Source organism: Solanum pennellii, chromosome 12 (assembly GCF_001406875.1).
Source record: "Solanum pennellii chromosome 12, SPENNV200".
Classification (NCBI taxonomy): Eukaryota; Viridiplantae; Streptophyta; class Magnoliopsida; order Solanales; family Solanaceae; genus Solanum; species Solanum pennellii.
Window position 1 is genome coordinate 22,882,671 of NC_028648.1, and position 10,569 is coordinate 22,893,239.

Genomic DNA, 10,569 nt, shown 5'->3' on the forward strand with positions numbered 1-10,569 from the left:
TATGGTTACTTTGAGTTCTTAGTAATGTCCTTTGGTCTCACTAATGCCCCTGCGGCACTTATGGATCTCATGAATAGGGTGCTTCAAGGATACCTAGATTTATGTGTCATTGTTTTTGATTGACGACATCTTGGTATATTTGAAAAATGAAGGTGAACATGTGGACCATTTGATGGTGGTGTTACAAGTGCGTAAGGAGAACCCATCATTTGCTAATTATAGAAAATGTGAGTTTTGGTTGAGGTCGGTGGTATTTCTTGGTCATATTATCTATAGTGAGGGATTTTAGGTTGATCCAAGGAAAATGAAGGCGGTGAAAAATTGGCCGAGATCATTGACACCAACCGACATTAGGAGTTTCTTGGGTCTAGCGGGTTATTATCAGAGGTTTGTGAATGGTTTTGTGTCCATTGCATCTCCCTTGACTACTTTGACCCAAAAGAGTATGAAATTTGAGTTTTCAGAGGCATGTGAGAGGAGTTTCCATATCTTAAAAGATAGGCTTACTTCCACTCCGGTGTTGAGTTTATCGAAAGGTACGAAGGTCTTCGTTGTATATAATGATGAATCCCGAGTGGGTTTAAGGTGAGTGCTTATGTAACATGGGAAAGTAATATCCTATGCTTCTAAGCAACTAAGGTGTATATGAGGAACTATCCAACTCATGATCTTGAGTTTGCGGCCGTGGTATTTGACTTAAAAATATCGAGGCATTATTTGTATGGTGTTCATGTTTATGTGTATACCGAACACAAGAGTCTCAATATGTGTTTACTCAAAAGGAGTTGAATCTTTAACAAAGAAGGTGGTTGGAATTGTTGAAAGATTACGACATGAGGGTTCTCTGTCACCCCAGCTAGGCTAATGTGGTTGCAGATGCTCTAAGTCATATGACCATGGGTAGTGTGTCTCATGTAGAGAAATCAAAGAAAGACCTAGTGAAAGATGTTCGGCTAGCTTGGGTGTTAGGTTGGAAGATTCTATAAATGGTGGTTTTATGGTCCATCATAACTCCGAGTCATCTTTGGTAGTTGAGGTGAAGTCCAAACAACATCTTGATCAACCATTCATGGAGTTGAAGGAATCGGTTCTTGGCAAGCTTAATGAGTCATTCTTCTTGGGAGGGGATAGTGTCTTGAGGTATCAAGAAAGGTTATGTGTTCCCAATGTAGATGGTTTGAGGAACCTTATCCTTGAGGAAGCTCATGAGTCCCGTTACTCCATTTATCCGAGTTCGACAAAGATGTACCATGACCTTAGGGAAGTGTTTTTGTGGGAAGGTTTGAAATAGGACATAGCGGAATTCGTTGAAAAGTGTCCAAATTGCCAAAAAGTGAAAGCCAAACACCAATATCCGGGTGGTTTACATCAAGAAATCCAAGTTCCTACTTTGAAGTGGGAAGACATTAATATGGATTTTGTGGTAGGCTTGCCTCAGACACAAAAACAAAATGACTCTATATGGGTGGTTATGGATAGATTGAAAAAATATGCTCATTTTATTCGTGTCAAGTATACCTTTTCGGTGGAGGATTATGCAAGGATATTCATAGATGAGATTGTGTGTAGCCATGGTATTCCGTTATCGATCATATCGGATCGGGGTGCACAATTCACATCTTTGTTTTGGAGGTCATTCCAAGAAGGATTGTGTAACAAGGTAAAGTTAAGCACCGCTTTTAATCTCCAAACGGATGGATAAGAAGAGCGTACTATTCCAACCCTTGTTGATATCCTTAAAGCTTGTATCATTGATTTCAAGGGTAAATTGATTAATAATTTGCCTTTGGTGGAGTTTGATTAAAATAATAGTTTCCATTCATCCATATCCATGGCTCCTTATGAAGACTTGTATGGTAGGAGATGTAAGTCTCCTATTGGATGTTTTGAAGTGGGTCACTCTTCACTTTTGGGTCCCAATTTTATTTATAAGACTTTGTAGAAGGTTCATATCATAAGCAACCGGTTGCAAATATATCCTATAGTCAGCAAAACGTTATGCCCATCATAGTAGAAGGGATTAGAGTTTGAAGAAGGTCATAAAAAGTACTTTAAAATTTTGCCTATGAAAGGGGTGGTTAGATTTGGGAAGAAAGGAATGTTGAGTCCTAGTTATGTGGGTCCTTATGAAATCTTCAAAATGGTTGGTAAGGTTGCCGATGATTTAAGGTTTCCTACTGAATTGGCTTCGGTTCATCCGATTTTCCATGTTTCTATGGTATAGAAGTGTATCGGTGATCCCGAGTCTATTCTTCCTGTAAGACCCCATAAATGAGTTAGGGTGTTTAGAGCCTAACATGTTTTCATTAAGTTTATAAGGTCCTAAAGTTACTTATAATATGGTATTAAGGTAGTGCGTAAAGTTTAAGGTGATTTGGAATTTCAAACGTCAAGGGACGACCAAGATGTTCGACGACTAGTCGCCAAAGGGGCCTTAGATGCTTTTGTGGGTTTTTGGGTATTTAATGATATTATTAAGTATTAAAATGAGGTAGGATTTTATTTTATAGGAATTATATGGAGTTTCGTTAAGTTTGGAGGTCAAAAGTCTATAAACATCTACGACGTTCGAAAGTTAGCCCTTGAGATGATCAAGTATGTCTTGATGGGGCCTAGCATATTTGGACGTATTTTATGTGTGAAATTTGGGTAAAACTTGCATGTAAGTTAATTGACTTGTATTATACATATTTACGTTGGAAAGGTCTGGGTGTGACCTCTCAAGGGCCTCGCAAAAGGGCTCAAAATAGGGACCCAAGGGTTGTCAACATACTGCCTTGGCAGTGTCAATCGACGAGCCAACAACGACTCCCCATTTGTGGATTGACGACTCGTCAATGGGAACTTTTCCCGTGGAAGGATTGGCAACATGACATCCTCAGACCCTACGACGGAGGTCACCCAACAGCCCACTGATGGACCAACGCTCCATCGTTGGGTCCGTCGATGCATGCTGGTGCATCACTGCCTGCGCACTACTTATCAATAGGTGAATGGGAAATTCACCCCACGTCCTAAAATTAGACTAATAGGTTTACATATATATTTTTGGGTGTATATAAGGGATAAAAAACGTGATCAACCCATTCCCTATCCCATACACACAACATATACTTTCCCTCCAAAAATATTCTCCCTAGAATCCTCCATTGTTGGTGAAGCTCAAGAACATCTTGGAGATTGGATTCCTATTATTTCTTCATCAAGTTTTAAAGTTTTTCATGAATATAAAGGTATGGTAATCCTTCATCTCTAAGTAACCTTGCACTTGGAGAGTTCTTCTCAACGTTTTCAAAGAGATTTCATGATCAAACATTCAATCTAGCAATCGCTTTTTATCAAAACATTTTAATGGATTAATTATAATGAATTAGTAATAATATGATGGTGTTAACATGAAAAACAATCCAATTGCATGATGAACCCATGTCCCTTCCCAAAATTGATTTGGCCTTGCATTGGCATTGCGATCATGGCTTGGAATTTATTGAATTGTTTTTCTATAACGTTGAATTTGTTATATATACTGTTATTTACATGAATAATGATGAATTGATGACGAAGTCTCCATATGCATCAATGTATGAAGATGTGAACATGCCTAGCTTAGATTTCCATGATTCAGTGTAACATTGGTCTTATAATGTATAAAATTGGAATTCAGTTATGTTAAATTGATTGTTAACTACTGCCTATCATGTATGAAGATTATGAATCATATTTATTTGATCCAATGTTGATCAAGTCTTGAGGATTAGGTAGTATTGATTCATGTTCTCCTATCTTATATATAGTGCTTATGTAGTTCCATGTACCTCGATTCCATGGTAATTGGTTTATGATGTTGTATAGGGTAAGTTGTATCTTACTACTGCCTATATTAGATTATAATTATGAATAATTTGTTGGTATCCAACGTTGATTGATTCTTGAAGATTTGATCCCTAATTCCTCTGTATTGTAATTCGACTGTCACGACCCAAAACGAGCCGCGAGTGGCACCCACACTTATCCTACTATGTGAGCGAACCAACAAATCTAAACCCCAACGTAATGCGGAAGACTCAAAATATTATTAATAAAACCGATAAATAAACATTCTAAAATTTATCAACTATTATCCCCAAAATCTGGAAGTCATCACATCAAGAACATCTATCCTCAAATTTCTAAGTCTAAGAATAATTAAGAACTAAAATAAGTAAAACGATGGTCCATGTCCGAACTTTGAAGACATCAAGACGCGAAGAAGAGAATCCAGCCCGAGCTAGGAATAATAGCTCACCCTGAATTCTGACGTGCTGAAGACTTGCTAGAGTTGCGGACGAGACGAAGTCACTGGTGCACTTGCTGCACTCCACAAAACAACAAGAAGAACATAAAAGTAGGGGTCAGTACAAGTACTGAGTAGGTATCATCGGCCAACTCAAAATAGAAAGCAATATATATCAAGTAATAATATAAAATCAACTACAACACTCAACAGGTGACAACAACAAGTACAAAACCCTTTGACAACACCACCAAGCACATCTATGAGGGCTCAAGCCTCCACACCATACTCATTTGGGAATTAGGTTCTTTAAATTGAGTATATTACCATAATTCAAGATTCATTCTCTTTATTCCTCTTGTGTCGGAACGTGACACTCCGATCCCCTAATACTACGTGTCGGTTCGTGACACCCGATCCCCTAATACTACGTGTCGGTTCGTGACACCCGATCCATTAACCTCATTCTTTTAGTTCATCAAGCCTTCCTTTATACCAAGGCATCATCATTAATAGAGTGAGTTTAAGGTTTTTAAGATTCCACAGTATCATCATTATAATCCATCACAATTTATATATAATCACAATCATGCAACAACACAATTAAGCGCATAGAAGACTTTACAATACCACCCAATACATATCAATCGCTATTAAGAGTTTACTATCACATAGCATAAACCATAACCTACCTCCACCGAAGAATCGTGATCAAGCAATCTACTTCTCCAATGTCCTTGCTGTCTCTTCGTTCTTCTCTCTCTCTCGCTCGTTCTCTCTTCTTTTCTTTTTTAAATTTTCTCTTCTTCAGACCCTTTTTCTATTACCCTAATTATCAAATAATTAAGTATAAAAGATGGTAAAAGTAACCCACTATTTATTTCAAGGTTATCTCCTTTAACCCCCAAGTAATTAAATTATTAACATTAACCCACTAATTTTATAATTACAAGCATGAATAGTCCAAAACGCCCATTAAAAACTCTCAGCAGAAATCCGACCCAGGTGGAATTACGCCACTCGTGACGGCCCGTCGTACCTGCGTCGGTCCGTCCTGCACGTCCGTCACAGAGTTCAGAGACTCAATTTCAGTAAAAGTTCTGTGACGGTCTGTCGTGGCTACGACGGTCCGTACTGCAGTTCCGTCGTGAAGTTCAGAGAGTTGATTCCAGTACCCAGATTTTCAGAGTTTAAGTGTTTTGGAACGATGACCCCCCCGACGGTCCGTCGTGACCATGACGGTCCGTCGACTGTTCCGTCGACTCAGCCAATTTCTATCAAAATAATCTTGCTGCTCGAATCGACTAAACAGGCCGTTACAATAGATACCAATTTACCCATCGTTCGTCCTCGAACGATCACGGATAGAAAAACAAGGGAGAAAAAGAGTACCTTGGTCTGTAAAAAGATGTGGATATCTTTCTTGCATATCAGCCTCATTCTCCCAAGTGGACTCTTCATCTGGCCGATTCTTCCACTGAATCTTGATGGATGCAATCTCCTTTGATCTCAACTTGCGGACTTCTCTAGCTAGAATAGGAACCGGCTCCTCCTCATAAGACAAATTCTCGTCGAGAAGAACTGAATCCCAACGGATAATGTAGTTTCTATCTCCATGGTACTTTTTCAGCATAGACACATGAAATACCGGGTGCACTCCTGAGAGTCCTGGAGGCAACGCCAATTCATAAGCCACCTCCCCCACACGCTTCAAGACTTCAAATGGCCCAATATACCTTGGACTAAGTTTACCTCGCTTACCAAACCGCATCACCCCTTTCATGGGTGAAACCTTCAGCAAGACTTGTTCACCCTCCATAAAATTCAAGTCCCTAACCTTTCGATCTGCATATTCCTTCTGTCTGCTCTGAGCTGCTAGAAGCTTATCCTGGATGAATTTTACCTTATCTAACGACTCCCTCAAAAGATCGGTACCCCAAGGTCTTACCTCAAATGCATCAAACCAACCAATGGGAGACCTACATCTCCTCCCATACAGTGCCTCAAATGGAGCCATATCAATACTTGAGTGATAGCTATTGTTGTATGAAAACTCTGCTAAGGGTAAGAATTTATCCCAATGACCACCAAATTCTATCACACATGCACGAAGCATATCCTCCAACACCTGAATCGTTCGCTCAGACTGACCATCGGTCTGAGGGTGAAATGCAGTACTAAGATCCAGCCTAGTACCTAATTCAGCATGTAATGTTCTCCAAAACTTAGAAGTAAACTGCGTACCTCTATCTGATATGATGGAGAGTGGAACTCCATGCAATCGAACAATTTCCGAGATATAGAGTTTGGCTAACTTCTCTGCATTGTAAGTCATCTTGACCGGAATGAAGTGAGCAGACTTAGTTAACCTGTCAACAATTACCCAAATAGAATCAAACTTACCCAATGTCTTGGGAAGACCAACCACGAAATCCATTGCAATCCTTTCCCACTTCCATTCAGGAATGGGCATTCTCTGAAGTGTTCCTCCGGGCCTCTGGTGTTCATACTTTACTTGCTGACAATTCGGGCATTTGGCAACAAAATCAACAATATCGCGCTTCATTCTACTCCACCAAAAATGTTGCTTTAGGTCGCGATACATTTTGGTTGCACCAGGATGTATAGAGTACCTTGAACTATGAGCCTCTGTAAGAATAGTGTGAATCAAATCATCAACACGGGGCACACATACCCTTCCCTTAATCCTCAAAACACCTTCCTCATCAATTATTGCCTCTTTGGCCTCTCCTCGCAATACCATATCTCGAATTCGGCTCAGCTTCTCATCAGTAAACTGCTTCTCCTTAATCTTGTCAAGAAAAGAGGATCTTGCCTCCACACAGGCCAAAAGTCCTCCTTTCTCTAGTATTTCCAGCCTCATAAGGTCATTAGCCAAAGTCTGAACCTCTCTAGCCAATGGGCGTCTAGAAATCTGTAAGTAGGCTAAACTACCCATGCTCCCTGCTTTTCTACTTAAAGCATCTGCCACAACATTAGCTTTTCCTGGGTTATACAAAATAGTAATATCATAGTCCTTCAGTAGTTCCATCCACCTCCTCTGCCTCAAATTCAAATCTTTCTGAGTAAAGACATACTGTAAACTACGATGATCTGTATAGACTTCACACTTGACCCCATATAGGTAATGTCTCCATTGCTTTAATGCAAATACTACTGCAGCCAACTCCAAATCATGGGTCGGATAGTTACGTTCATGCACTTTTAATTGCCTCGAAGCATAAGCAATTACATTTCTCTCCTGCATTAGCACTGCACCCAAACCAGAATAAGATGCATCACAATAGACAATGAAATTCTTACCTTCCACTGGCAAGGTAAGAATTGGTGCAGTAGTCAACAAAGTCTTGAGTTTCTGAAAACTTTCTTCACATTCTTCCGACCATACAAAGGGAACATTCTGCTTAGTCAAATTTGTTAGCTGCGAAGCAATAGAAGAAAATCCCTTGACAAATCGACGGTAGTAGCTAGCTAAACCAACAAAGCTCCTTACCTCTGTAACATTAGTAGGTCTTACCCAACTCTTCACTGCTTCAATCTTAGAAGGATCCACCATCACTCCATCCTTAGAAACCACGTGCCCCAAGAAGGACACTGAATCTAGCCAAAACTCACACTTGGAGAATTTGGCATAAAGCCTTTTCTCCCTCAACAACTCCAATACAATTCTCAAATGCTCCTCATGTTCTTTCCTGCTCTTTGAGTATATCAGTATATCATCAATGAACACAATGACAAAGAGATCCAGATATGGCTTAAAAATCCCGTTCATCAGACTCATGAAAGCAGCAGAGGCATTCGTAAGCCCAAAAGACATTACTAAGAATTCGTAATGCCCATAACTAGTTCGAAAAGCAGTCTTTGGCACATCTGCTGCCCGTATTTTCAATTGATGATAACCGGATCTCAGATCAATTTTAGAGAAGACACAAGCACCTTGTAACTGATCGAACAAATCATCAATTCGAGGAATAGGATACTTGTTCTTAATAGTTACCTTATTCAGCTGCCTGTAGTCTATGCACATCCGAAGGCTTCCATCCTTCTTTTTCACAAATAAAACAGGAGCACCCCAAGGGGATGCACTTGGTCTAATAAAACCTTTACCTAACAACTCCTGAAGTTGGGCCTTTAACTCCCTTAACTTAGCTGGAGCCATTCTATAAGGGGGGATGGAAATGGGGCGAGTACCCGGCTCCAGATCAATACAGAAATCAATATCCCTATCCGGTGGCATACCAGGAAGGTCTGCAGGAAACACATCCAGAAACTCGCAGACTATCGAAACAGATTCAATCGAAGGTACTTTGGAAGTATCATCCCTGAGATGTGCCAAGAAGGCTAAACAACCTTTACTAACCATCCTCTTAGCGCGAAGAAAAGAGATAATACGGACTGGGGTGGAAATGTAGTCACCCTCCCACACTAGCGGATCTGTCCCAGGCTTGGCCAATGTCACAGTTTTAGCATTACAATCTAAGATTGCAAAATTTGGGGAAAGCCAAGTCATACCCAGAATTACATCAAAATCAACCATTTCTAGGATAATCAAATCTACATAGGTATTGCTCCCTACAAAAGTCACAAGGCAAGACCTATACACCTTCTCAACTATCACAGACTCACCCACAGGAGTAGAGACACTAATAGGCATGTCAAGCAAATCGCAATGTAAATCAAGACCAGTAGCAAATGAGGAAGATACATATGAAAATGTGGATCCAGGATCAAATAATACAGAAGCCATGCAATCACAAACCAAAAGATTACCTGTGATAACAGCATCAGATGTCTCTGCTTCAGACCTCCCGGGGAAAGCATAACAATGGGCCCTATCACCTGTCTGTCCATTGCCCCTACCATGTTGCGCCGCAACAGTTCAAGCTTGCCCGCCACCCCGATTGATTGGGTGGCCACCATTACCTTGGCCACCGCGTCCTCCAGAATGGCGGCCTCTCCCATGACCACCTCTACCTCTAACTATTGGGGGTCTGTAACTCGGTTTTGGACAAAACCTCCTAATATGTCCAGTCTCTCCACATCCATAACACTCTCTGGAGTCAAGCATAGGTCTCTGTGAGAACGACGGAGTCTGGGGATAACCTCCAAACTCATAGAATTGTTGGGCGGTCTGCGGCGGACCCTCAGCTACAGCCTGCAGGGAAGACTGAATAGGGCGGTTTTGGTAACCTCCTGAACTCTGCCCTCTGGAGTAAGAACCTCTAAACTCACCTCCCTTACGGAACTTTTTAGATATAGACGCCATGGTGATGTCGTCTGGCTTCACCCCCTCTACTTCTATCACAAAATCAACCACTTCCTGAAAGGATTTTGCAACAGCAGCTACCTGTAAGGCTGGAATCCGCAAATCTGACCTCAATCCCTTCACAAAACGGCGAATCCGCTCTTGTGGACTGAAACAAAGCTGAGTGGCATACCTAGATAGTGCACAAAATTTAGCCCCATAAGCAGCAACAGACATCCTTCCTTGCTTTATGCTCAGGAATTCATCTCTCCTCCTATCCCTCAAAGTTCGTGGTATATATACTTCTCCATAAATAGGCTAGAGAATGATGCCCAATTCATAGGTGGTGCCTGTGCTGGTTGACACTCAACATGCGACCGCCACCACCTTTTGGCATCCCCCTGAAACTGGTAGGTCACAAACTCTACCCCGAATCGTTCTACTATGTCCATCTTATGCAGCAACTCATGACAATCAACCAGAAAATCATAGGCATCTTCAGATTCGGCACCCTTGAATACTGGAGGTTTTAACTTTAAGAATTTAGTGAAAAGTTCATGCTGATCACTTGTCATTATGGACCCTGTAGTCAATCGAGGAAACGTGCCTATTTCCAATGAGGCATCCATGCGGGGAGCCACAGCGGCTGCATGTTGTACCCCCTGAACCTGAGGTGCTGGTGCAGAAAACACTGGAGGTGTCTGGCCCTGATCAGATAACCCGCTAAGATAAGTAAGGACTTGATTAATCATCTCTGGGGTAGGCTGGGGTGGTAATCCCGCATCTTGAACCTGCTCATTTTCCCCTTCCTCACCCTCTCTCACTACCTCATCAGTCCGTGGAGGAGTCACTGCCCTATTACTATCTGGACCAGGTGTTCGTCCTCTACCTCTAGAGGGCGTCCTCCTGCGACCTCTACCACGGCCTCTTGCCACTGGTCCTCCTCGAGCTACAGCCCCAGTGGCTAGCTCAGACGCACCTTGTCCTGCCGGTGCTGGTGTTGACACAGTCGTTGCTCTAGTTCTGACCA